We start from the raw sequence: 12,788 nt of genomic DNA, 5'->3' as shown, positions 1-12,788 counted from the left end.
AAAGAAAGAGGGAGAGAAGGAAATACTTACCTGCTCCTTGTGGCCCGGGGCTGCTGGGAGAAGGGGGCAGGGCTTGTTGCATGTGCCCACCCCCTAGGCTCTTTAGTGCTGGAGCTTCGCTCCTATGGGCTCCTGCAGGAAATGACCCCTGCTAACAATAGACCTACAGGGCAGCACAGATGCATGTCCATTGATCTGGGAGCTGATTAATACCTATACATAGTGATGCCTCCAGTTTAATCCAGCTCTGAACTCAGATGTCAAATGTTCAATAAAATAAAATAAAAGTTCAGGAGACTGTGATGACATAACCTTCTGTAAAAACCACTTCACACTTATACGCACATGTAAAATTTTTTAAAGGTTTTAAAAATTATTTTGCATTATTATTTTGAATGCCCTCTCTTTCCCCTTCCTCAAGGCTCAGGCTGCCTATGGTGGTGGTGGTGGGCCCATAGCTTGGCTGGCTGTTGCTGTGGACATTCAAAACAACTTATAAGATACATTATTTGCAATGGGAGGCAATACTCCCTCTAAGCTGTGGAGTCTTGTGAGCAAAAATTCTACTTTGTAAGCTACTGAACATTAAAGTTGTGAGCAAGCGATTTGGCTGCTACATAAATTAGTTTGCTCTGGAGCCATCCTTCCTAAGCTAAAACAAAAATCTGTGAGCTGGAGGCTAAAAAATGGTGAGCTAGCTCTCACTAACTCAGCTTAGAGGGAACACTGAGAGATAGACCTGGCCTCCAGGCTCTGGTCTACTGCCATTATTTAGAACTCTTACACAAGCTGTTTGTCAGTGCATGTGCCCTTTATATTTTAAAGGGCCATTGTTTTCTATGTTGGTTGAGCTGGTCTCCAAAGTGCAGAGGCCAGGTTTTCCTATAGAAAACAATTTGTGATCCTTGTTGGAGCTGGGGAAATCTGTGGACATAATTTATCTTGGCTTTAATAAGGCTTTTCATACTATTCCACATTATATTCTTGTTGACAAATTGGTAAAATGTGGTTTGGATCCTACTACAGTTAAGTAGATTTGTAACTGGTTAAATGGTTTGTAGCTGGTTAACTCTTCTCTGTGTCCTTACATTCCTGTCCTCCACTTAAATCTGTGGGGCAAAAAAACTATATTGATAGGACTCTGGCCAATTGAACATGTGTTCCCAAATCCACAGATAAAATAATTCTGTCCAAATGCAAAGCTGTTTTACTGACAGATTACTTGTTTTAAAACACTTGCACACAAAATCAAACCTTTCAGTCTTTTAGGTACATGAAGAAATGACCCAAGCTGAACTGTTTTCTTACAGACAAGCAGTGAAAATCAAGGAGTATGATCTTTCATGTAGTTTTAGCTACTGATTAATTGTAGAGTCTTCCTGCTCTGAGCTGTTTTGATACTTGAAACTGCTCTGGGTGTTGCCACAGGGATTATATTATGATTGCAATAGCATTTGGAAATTTAATACAGTTCTGGGATCCGTCATATTAGGTGTTGGTTTTGTATGCTTTATTATAAGTGAAAGTGACAGTTTATTGGTGTTCATAAGCATAGTGTGGGCAGATTCTGTACTTATTTCACATCAAGGTAATGCTGGGAACAAGACTTTTTTTCTCTTTTCCTTTTGCATCTTGAGTAATCTTATAAAGGTGCAACAGTATGTTTCTGATAAATAATAGAAAACTAGAAGTAATCATTTCTTTAAAATAGGAATTGGGCCAGGAAGTAATGAACTATGGTTTTAGCACATGAAGACCAGAGACTTGGATCTAGCACAGCATTTCCATGGGTGAAAGGATTTCTGCTCACAGAGTGTGACTTGCTCACCTACCCTCAGCCTTTGTTGTCTACCCCCAATGGTGCTCTTATAGCCCAAGATACCCCCCCAAAGGAAAACCCAATCTTTTCAGTAACTCAGTGATATCACCTTCTCCATGCAGTGGAATTGACAGTGAATTGAACCTGATTTTTCTACATTTAAGCTCTTATTCATATTGTGTACTGCACATTCCCTGTTTAGCAATTCATTCTAGATTGTTTGTTCAAAAATGTAGAAACCCATGTAAAAATGTTTATGTTAAAAAGAAAGCGGAACTTTGAAATGGTTTAGAAGTAACTTGTGTTATTCCCTCCCCCCCTTCAGTTGGACAGTCTAAACTGTCTTGTCCCACCAATGCTGCCTGCTATTCAGGGTTTTAAAAAAAATAGCTACTAAAGATGGGCTGTGAAGATTTTCTGGAGATGGGACTTAGGTACCAACACCTTATCCCCCCCATCACCTGATATGAATTATATCTCAATTCAAATGGAAATCCCAGGAAAAAATGAGTAGATTCCCATTACAGGTGAGAATAAAGATATACATTTGAAAAGAGACCATTTTTTCTGTACATTCTCTTTTGCCCTCTTCCTCAACAGAAACATTACAGTTTAACAATTGTCCTGAGCATGTATGAATCTCAAAGCTTGGTGGTTATGTGACAAAGTAGCCTCTTGATTGTTGTGTTATTTTTGTTGTTGTTCAGTCGCACAGTCGAGTCCGACTCTTCACGGCCCCATGGACCAGATCACGCCAGGCCTTCCTGTCTTTGGCCGTCCTCTGAAGTTTGCTCAATTTCATGCTCGTTGCATCTATGACTAAATATCCAAATTTGATGAAGCAAATGACTAAATCTGGCAACTTGTTTGCCATGTTGCTAAGTGATGCGCCCTGAATCTAATTTCTCCCTGCATCAATTTTAAGGTCTCATGAATGGATCCTAAAATGCATTTGTTGGGGAGATGATAATTGGACTGACTGACCAGGAAGTGGAAAACCATATGTATGGACACTGAAATGGTCTAATCTACCGAAGATGGAAACAAAGTCTTTTCATATTTGTAAATTAAATTTTGAATTACTGCTTTCTTTCGTCTTTGAGCACAGTGTGATCCTCATCTACTGTCAACCATTTGTCTCTTCATTTGTCTCAATTGATCTATGAGAGTTTTGAAAAGTCCAATCCGTCCAAGAACTTTTTTGCTGATTGGTTATATTTACTACTATAATACTATATTTACTACATTACTGTACACTACAAATAAATGCAGACAAATAAATGGTGTCTGCCATGTGAATCATTCTTTGGGTTGGTTCAAATATGTTTCCAGTCTGATCACCCCTAGAAATGGGTTCAAGACTCAAGCAGATATGTTGTTTGATGAATTAGTGCTTCTGAAGGGGGTCTGCCAGACGAATGGACATATGACACACCATTATATAAGCATATTTTGATTGCACAATTCACAGTGGTCTCATTAACAGTCCCCACATAGAAGGACTGCTAGGGTTGCCAGCTCCAGTTTGGGAAATTCGTGGAGATTTGGGGGTGGGGCCTGTGGATGAAAGGGTTTGGGGAGGGAGTACAATAGGGTATGATGCCATAGTCCACCCCCCCCAATCAGCCATTTTCTCCAGGGGAACTGATCTATGTCATATGGATATCAGTTGTAGTTTTGGGAGATCCCCAGGCCCCACCTGGAGGTTGACAGCCCTGACTGTTTCCTTCATATAAGAATTTTTAAGTGCCACTCAACAGAGATCCTGGCAGCAGTCCTAGAGACAATTGCATAGGGACTGCTGGGTGCATGAAATGACTTTATGCCAATGAGGCATCAAACTTTATTCTTTCCTCCTATGGAAAGAAGTAGATAAAAGTAGAGAAATGAACATAAACTTCTAAGGGTGAACTGCAGAATTCACATTCACAAAATTTACAGACCACACGGTTTCTCTGCTCAGCACTCATACCTGCCTTATTGGGTGATTATGATCTTATCCTCTATAGCTGTGTTTAATCAACCACAGTGCTCACCTTTACTAATCTTTTGTTAATGTGATAACGTCTGGCTTCCAGTATTTCTCTACATTTGTTTAAGATGGTAAATGAATGCTTAGGAGAGGAAACTCTGGCATGTATTCCAAAGTGATAGAACAGGCCCCATTCTTTTTTTTATCCTCCTTCTTTGAATGTTTTAGTACTTGTAACTTTGTAGTAGCACCCAGATACCCCAGAAGCAGCCTTAAGTACTACTAAAAGATAGTATATTCCACTTGTAGTCCTTATACCGAGCTTATTTGGTTTCCTTGTTTGTAGGCTGAAAATGTATGGATTCATGTGAGAATAAAAGGGGCTGTTCCAAACAGACAACCTCAAACAGCATTCATGTCCATGTTCATCTTGGAGATCGATGAATTTATTCTTACTCCTGTTCCAATAGTGACTTTGGATGATGAAGAAACCCCAAGAGAAAGACTGGTATTCAACATTACTAAACCTCCTCCTCAGGGATACATTACCCACCTGGAGGACCATTCCAAGGCCATTACATCTTTCACATGGCAGGATTTGTATGATACAAAAGTTGCCTTCCAGCCACCCAATATTTCTCATTCTGAGAGACAGAACTATGAGGTGAGATATGGGCTTTTAATGGTTCTCCCCCCCCTCCCCCGAACCAATAAGATAGCATATTCTTGCAGCTCAACATACAGCAAAGTGCTTCATTAATCTTGTTTTCCTAGGTTGAGTTTCAAGCAATTGATAGCTTCTTCATGAACAGTTTTCCTATCATGGTCCATTTTTCAATACAAAGTGCAGAAACCAATGCTCCTAGAGTTTCATGGAACATGGGTAAGAAGAATTTCATTTAAAACTATATAATGTAAGAGGGTTCATGATGTGTACCTCTATAGTACCTCTGGGGTGCTGTGAATTGATTTTTACTTTTAAGAGAAAAGCATTCCAGAGTGTTAATTCAATAAATTTGAAATTTATTATCCTCATAAAAGATCTCATTTTTATTTATGGATCATAATACCTACTCCGTTTTTGAAATTTTATGAATCCTCAATGTGTCATGTCAATGTACTGAAATTCTCTCTCTCCCCCATTCTATCTCTTTTACTCCCATCTTTTAACTCTATATTAACCATACGTCTAAATTTTAGGATGATGAGGGCTAAGAAGCTAAAATTTAATCCAGACAAAATGGAGGTACTACTGGTGGGGGGAAGGTTTGACCCAGGAATTGGGATATTTCATCTTCTGGATGGGGTTGCACTCCCCCTAAAGGAACAGATTCATAGCTTGGGAGTGGTGTTGGACTCAGGGCTCCTGTTGAATAAACAGGTGGCAGTGGAGACCAGGTGTGCCTTTGGCCAGCTTTGGCTGGTGAGCCAGCTGCAGTCCTTTCTGGCCAGGAAAGCCCTTGCCACTGTTGTACATACCTTGGAAACACCTAGATTAGATTCTTACAATGCATGGGGTTGGCTGCCCTTGAAGGCTTTCTGGAAGCTAAGGTTGGTACAGAACAGTGCAGCTAGAAGGATGACTGGAGAGAGTCGTAGGGACCATATCATTCCAGTCTTTTTCCATCTACACTAGCTCCCACTTTGTTTCCAGGCAGAACTCAAGGTGCTGGTATTGACCTTTAAAGCCCTATATGGCTTGGGGTCAGCATAAGGACTACCTACTCCCATAAGAACCTACCTATCCACTCTAGTGGTGATCTTCAGAAGTCCTGCTTTGGATGCCCCACAATCTGAGGCTAGAAAGGTGACAGCCTGCAAAAGGGCCTTCTCAGTCATGGTGCCAAAACTGGAACTCCTTCCCCAGGGAGATTCATTTGTCTCCCTCTACCATTGTCATCTGCCAGTGGGTAAAGACTATTCTTGGGGGGGGGTTAGTATTCCCCCACTAAATGTTATTGGCTCTCTTCCCTGGTTGTGTTGTGTGTATGTATTTATATGTTTTATATAATTGTCTAAATATTTTATAGACACATTTTAGATACTGTTTTAATGTATTGATGTTTTAATGTTTTGATGTACACTGCCTTAGGAAACCTATTTGGCCAGAAAGGCAGCACTGAAATGTTTACAAATAAATATCAAAACCAAGAAGGCTTGATTCATTGTTGGCTCACCATCCAAGGTTTGTTGGTACAAGTATTCTAAATGATGACCACTATTAGTTAAAATGGGGGGGGGGGGTTAATTCAAAGTTCCACATCAGGAAAGTTGCTAATTAATTATAACACAATTTTTCAACAATCATTATCCTATGTTCTTCAAATTTCACAAGTTTCTTGAAACAAAGTAGGTGATATGGGTACAAATGCATGGCTTATCTGGCTGTGGAGCAAAGCAAATTTGAACCACACATATTTTATTCTGTTTAGTATGTTGTCTGCTTGATTATTTCCAGTTTACATAGTTGGCAAGGTATGTGCATTCAGTGAGAAAATCCCTAAATACTGGCAATGTCCCCCCCTCCAAAAAACTGTTCTCTTTTTTCTCTCATTAACTTTTCTTAAAAATACTTATAATTACTCTTATTTGTTTTCCATATTTTGATGTTTTAATGCAAAAACTCAAATATTAGCTATATAGTTGCAATTTCTTACACAGGATAGCTAATCACACTTAGAGTTCTGTCATATAGTAGCACCTGTTGGTGACAAAGTTCAGAGGGACCATAAATGCAGTCTCTCAGTTACAAAGTATTAAGCATGGGCAAAGTGGCTGCTGCTGCTTAAACATAGTCCAGGAAAACTGCCTAGTCAGTAGATCCCATGCAATAATTTGCAGAAATGCTGTGTACTAAATGTGTACTGATTTAATTATGGAATTCACTGCCACTGGAGGTATTGGCCAAGAGTATAGAAGGCTTTAAAACGCGCTTAAACAGATTCACAGAGGAGAAGTTCATCAATGGCTACTAGCCATGGTGAATAAAGGGCAGCTTGTATTCAGAGGTAGAAAGTGAAGAGGACCTAAAGAGCCCCTTGCTGAGGATCAAAGAGGAGAGCACAAAAATTGACTTGAAACTCAACATCAAAAAAACGAAGATTATGGCATCCGGCCCCATCACTCCTTGGCAAATAGAAGGGGAAGTCGTGGAAGCAGTGACAGACTTCATGTTCCTGGGATCCAAGATCACTGCAGATTGTGACTGCAGCCATGAAATTGAAAGATGCCTGCTCCTTGGGAGGAAAGTGATGGCAAACCTAGACAGCATAATAAAAAGTAGAGACATCACCCTGCCAACAAAAGTCCGTATGATCAAAGCAATGGTATTCCCAGTAGTCATGTATGGCTGTGAGAGTTGGACTATAAGGAAGGCCAAGCACCAAAGAATAGATGCTTTTGAATTATGGTGCTGGAGAAGACTCTTGAGAGTCCCTTGGACTGCTAGGAGATCAAATCAGTCAGTCCTAAAAGAAATCAACCCTGACTGTTCCCTGGAAGGCCAGATAATGAAACTGAAGCTCAAATACTTTGGCTACCAAATGAGAAGGGAGCACTCACTGGAGAAGACCCTGATGCTGGGAAAGATTGAAGGCAAAAGAAGAAGGGGGTGGCAGAGATGGTTAGACAGTGTTATCGAGGCAACAAACATGAAATTAAACAAACTCTGGAGCATGATGGAAGACAGGAGGGTCCATGGGGTCGTGAAGAGTCGGACTCGACTGTGCGACTGAACAACAACAACAACAACAAAAGATAGTATACTGCCTTGTTTCCTTCTCCACCTTCTGGAAAATGAAGTTGTCAGCAAGTCAGAAATTTATTAGACCTTTCATTTTTAGTGTAGTTTGACTTCCAACAGATATCAGGCTGATTGAAATCTGCCATAACTAATATGTTCCATCTCTTTGAAAATTTTGTAATCTGGTGTAGGAGTGTCTTATCCAAGTCCTCTGACTGGCTTGGTGGTCTATAGTAGACCCCCACATAATATCACTATTATTTCTTACTCCTTTTATTTTTAGCCAGAGACTCTCAACTGACCTTCCATGCCCAAATCCATGTACTTCCCCACAAGTAGATACATGCTTGACATATAATGCTACTCCTCCCCCCTTCCTTCTTTGCCTGTTTCTTTTAAACAAGTTGAACCCCTCAATTGTAATATTCCAATTGTAAGTCTTATTATCCCACCAAGTTTCAGTAATTCCTATTAGGTCATAATCCCCTTCCTGTATTTAGACTTCAAGTACCTCCTGCTTGTTTCCCATACTCTGAGCGTTTAGTGTACAGACATGGGAATCCATGGTTTATGTGCCCTGAAGGTTTAATTTCTGCTTGTGTGTTCCTGTTGCTTTGGGGTTTTATTTTCTGTTCTGCAGGTGTTTTGCTCCCTCTAGTGGTCAATTCTATATTACATCACTTTATGTTGGGTCTATCTCTCTGCAGATTTAAACCACAGGTTATTATGCCAGCCATAAAGCAATGTGATATTGAATCAACCATCAGAGGAAGCAAAACACATGTGGAACAGAACTACCCTCCACCCAAACAACAGGAACACACAAGCGAGAAAATGAGAATATGGAGAAGCCCAAAGTTTAAAATCATTTGGTTGCTTTTCTTCTTGGAAAGAGTATAAAAATAAGACTACTTATTATGTGTTGGAGTTCATTATATTTCTCTTTACACTTTCTGTATTATACATTATGTTTGATGGTTCTTAATGAACTAGTCCTGCAGTATACAGAAGTGTTGGTGGTGTACATTTTATGGTAATCCCATAGGATTTTTAAGGCAAGAAATTAATAACAATCTGTGTAACAATCCTGAACTTCTTTGGTGGTCTCCCATCCAAATATTAAGCAGGGCTGCCCCTGCTTGGTTTATGAAATTTGATAGCATGAGGCTAGCCTGGGCCATCCATAAGGAAAAGTTAGCAAGTGATAAATAATCTGATTTCATGGCAAATATCCTTAGATAATACAGTTCTGTTGTAGATTATGACGAATCACATTATTCCTGTGAAAGACCATTTACCTAGGGAAGTTGCTGGCAGTGTAAGGCATGTTGCTGTAAAAGAAGGAGAGATTGTGCATGTCACAAAGGACCACTTCCATTTTACAGATAGTGAATTACCAGACAACCAGTTTATGTACATAGTTACAAAGCTTTGTAACTTCTCCTGGGTAAGTAGTCTTTTTAAAAGATTTTTTTTTAATCTCAAAGAGTGCTTCTTAACAGCAGTACTATATAAGCATGTGCAATGAGTAGTCCATACATAATGAGTCACCTTCCTTAAAACAATATTTCATGCACAGCTACCAGTTTTCTAAACCACTCCATGATGAAACAGCTGTAGCCTTCAGAAATCTGTGGCCCAGTTTGTTTGCATTTAAGGTATCTCGGATTTCTTTTCTATTTTTGATAGAACAGATTTGACATCTCTACCTTTATAGAAAAAAAAATTAAGCAATATCTTTTTTCTTCTACTAGACTTTATGATGTAGGAAAGCTAATTTTCATGGACAGCATGAAAAGTCATATTGAAAACTTAACTATCCCTACGTTGTCCTCTTTCACACAGGTAAGTGAACACAATAATGGTTGCTTTGTGTCTTTAAATGGCCACAGGACTGTTCAGAGATTTGGGGGAGGAACCTGTGGAGGACAGCATTTGGGGAGGGGAAGGAGCTTGTTGGGTATATGATGCCAATGAGTCCACCCTGTGAAGTTGCCATTTTCTCTGGGGGATCTGATCTCTGTAATCTACAGATTAGTTCTAATTCCTGGAGAACTCCAAGCCCCATCTAGTGGCTGGCAATCCTAGGCCCCTGGCTGAGCATGAATAATGTGTACCAATCTACAGTAATCTGCAGAAACTGCTTTCTTCAAGACTATTTCTTATTGTCCTTATTGTGTCTGCTATATGAAGACATATATCTAGAGACATAAAATTTCTGGAAATTTTGTAGCCATGGGGAAAATATTTTTAGGGGGGTTGTTTTGCATTTTGCTGGAAAAAATAGAATTCAGGAGAAAAGGTAAAATATATCAAATAATTACTGTCTTATCAAACCAAAATGTATTGAAAATGTAAAATGTGTCATTTGTATTAGCATATCTATTTGATATCGGCAAATCAAATTGTACTATTGGGCATAGTTGTGATATTTATAAATTCCTTAGTTTTACAAAAGCTAAATAGTGAATATACCCAATACTGCAGAGGGAGAGGGTGGGGGGAGAGAGAGAGAGAAAGAGAGAGCACTATGAACTGCTGCGCCTACTTAGTGCATGTATTTTAGTTTCTGTCATTTGAGAGGTAGGAAACAACAGCAGCTGAAAACAGAAAACTCAGAATGGATAGTAAACAAAATGTGTTTAGACAGAAACAGTCTTATACTGTCACAATACAGCTAACAATTGGAATATGAAATTCAGTCTTATAAATCACACACACACACACACATTATAGCATATTAATGACAGAATTAGTCACATTTAAATACTAATCACGGGAAAGGTGGCATGGTATAGCCCAATCTTGTCAGATTTTGGATGCTAAGCAGGGTCAGTACTTGGATGGGAGACTACCAAGGAAGACTCTGCAGCAGAAAGCAATGACAAACCACCTCTGCTTCTAACAAGCAGAGCCTCATCGCACTGAGGTCTTATGTGACTAAAGGAGGGTTAATTTGGCTGGAGGTTCTGCTATGTAGTATAATTACTGTTTGGCTTGCTTTAGTTGTTTTCACTCAGATCGCACAGTGAGAAGGTGCTCTGTGATGGATGGGCTAAATAAATCAGGTGTCTTGCCCAATCTTCTTAGTGTGTAAAATAGCAAATTAAACTGATGGACTCATGCTATACCATCATTTCCATTACCAGCATGCTGTAACACATATGAAAGTGGCATACATGCCCCCGTTGATGGAGATGGGCCCTGACCCATTGCTTATACAGTTTGAATTCTCTGTCAGTTAGCAGCAGGGAGGAATGATGACTGGTCTCCTCTTTAACATCTCTGTGATGCCTGTGGATGATGAAGCACCTGAGGTATTTGTCAAGGATACTAATTAACTGATAGCCTGTGGTCTCATCTTTAATGGTTTTAATCTGTAGTGTTAACAATGTTATTGAGTGACCTGAACAATAAGATGAAAAAGTTTAAATATTTAATTTGGAATCTAAGCAGTACAAGTGGAGTTATGCTAAAGGAAGGCAATCTACATGCCTCCCCCCTCCCCGCAGCCTTTGTGCCACCAGAAACTGTGTTCCTGTGGATCAGTGGGCCCCAAAAAACAGTGTGGAAAGTGAACTGGGAGTCTGCTGCAGGAAGAGGGAACTGTCAAAAATCTCTCTCTTCTCCTTGACAGACCAAGATGGGCACTTTAGGATCCAAACCATAATATAATAGGATCCAAAGCATAGTATAATGTAACCATAATATAATATAAACCATAATATAATAGGATCCAAACCATAATATAATATAACCAGGGCACAGGCCTTCTTGGTGGTGGCTCCATCCTGGTGGAATGAGCTCCCAGAGGAGATCAGGGCCCTGCAAAGCATATTACATTTCCACAGGGACTGTAAAACAGAGCTCTTCCGCCAGGCCTTTGGAGCTGCCGCCACCTTTTAACAACTAGGATAAGAAGCCCTCCTACCGCTGGAACTTATATTAACAGCCTGTGCCAACTATTGGAAAGACACCGAAAGACAACTATAGAAGACCTGCAAGCCGGCTTGGGAAGTGAGAGTCGATGGTAGCCATCATGAACTTTATTACAGCAAATCTAGCACTTACTATGGTATCATGGAATTGTAATCTGGTTTTAATAGTGTTTTAATTGATTTATTGTATTATTTTAAATGTTCTCTACTGATTTTATGTAAGCCGCCCTGAGCCAGCCCTGGCTGGGAGGGCGGGGTATAAATCAGAAGAAATAAAAGTGGGAATATGGGGTTGCCAGAAAAAGGAAGGAAGGAAGGAAGGAAGGAAGGAAGGAAGGAAGGAAGGAAGGAAGGAAGGAAGGAAGGAAGGAATAGTTACTTTCAGTGCACTAGAAACTTGGGGAGTTTTTAGCTAAAAACTCAGATCTTCAGGGTGCTAAGGTCTGTGTCCAGTATTAGCTACATCAGTAGTGTTGAATGGCTTACTACACACAGCCCTACCTATAGTTGACACCAGTGCAGAGTGTTTGTTTGATTTTTTAAAGATAATTTTAAAAAATGTCTAAGAAAAAACTTCCCAAGGAACAGGAATTTCTTTGTTCTGCATCTATTAAGCTTGTTCCACTTAAAATCTAGCAGTGGAAACATATAAATCCCCTTAGAAATGCAGATTTAAAAACAAACATTCCCAAAAAGTTTTTGTGATAGATCTGCTAAGAAAGTATAATTAGATTATCCTTTTGAACACTCTTAGTCATGAAATACTATACTTGTGATAAAGTGAGAACATGCATAAAATTATACATTCTTTATGAATGTTCAAATGCAGCCACCCTATAGTGTTTGTATTTGGGGGAGGGGAGTTGGATTCATTTCATTGTACTAGTTTTGACATTTATTTAATCTCTGTGCTTGTAGACTTCAAAGTGGAAATGTATAAACAGAGCAAAGATGGGTCCCTGGGATAAATTGCAGCAGAGGTCATTTCGGGGGGGAACGCGGGGGAACGCAGTTCCCCCCGGGTGAGGTATGGGGGCGGGGCACATGACGAAGCCCCGCCCCCTGCTTCCGGCCGCCCCGCTTCCTGCCCTCATTCAGCCAGGAGGAGGCAGGAGAAGAGGGAGGGTAAGTTCTAGGTGACCTTAGCCAAACCATTGTGTCTCATCTGAAAATTATAAATAAAACTTTTGGTCAGAATACAGGGAGCCCTTCAGAATTTGAGCAAGAGTTTTGGCATGCTCTGTTTTCTTTAGACATTTTTCTTACGTTGACTTATACAGTGAAGCCCAATGTTAAACCTGTGGGCACTCTTGCATC

The 12,788-nt window shown here is 39.9% G+C and overlaps 1 pseudogene; it reads left to right on the top strand.

The window, feature by feature from the left end:
• Window positions 1-12,788, top strand: part of LOC107121323 — a 175,270-nt pseudogene that overhangs the window by 9,330 nt on the left and 153,152 nt on the right.

This window comes from Gekko japonicus, unplaced genomic scaffold, assembly GCF_001447785.1.
Source record: "Gekko japonicus isolate JY-2015 unplaced genomic scaffold, Gekko_japonicus_V1.1 scaffold1929, whole genome shotgun sequence".
Classification (NCBI taxonomy): domain Eukaryota; kingdom Metazoa; phylum Chordata; class Lepidosauria; order Squamata; family Gekkonidae; genus Gekko; species Gekko japonicus.
The sequence above is the reverse complement of the archived record's forward strand: the minus strand, read 5'-3'. Positions and strand labels throughout refer to the sequence as shown.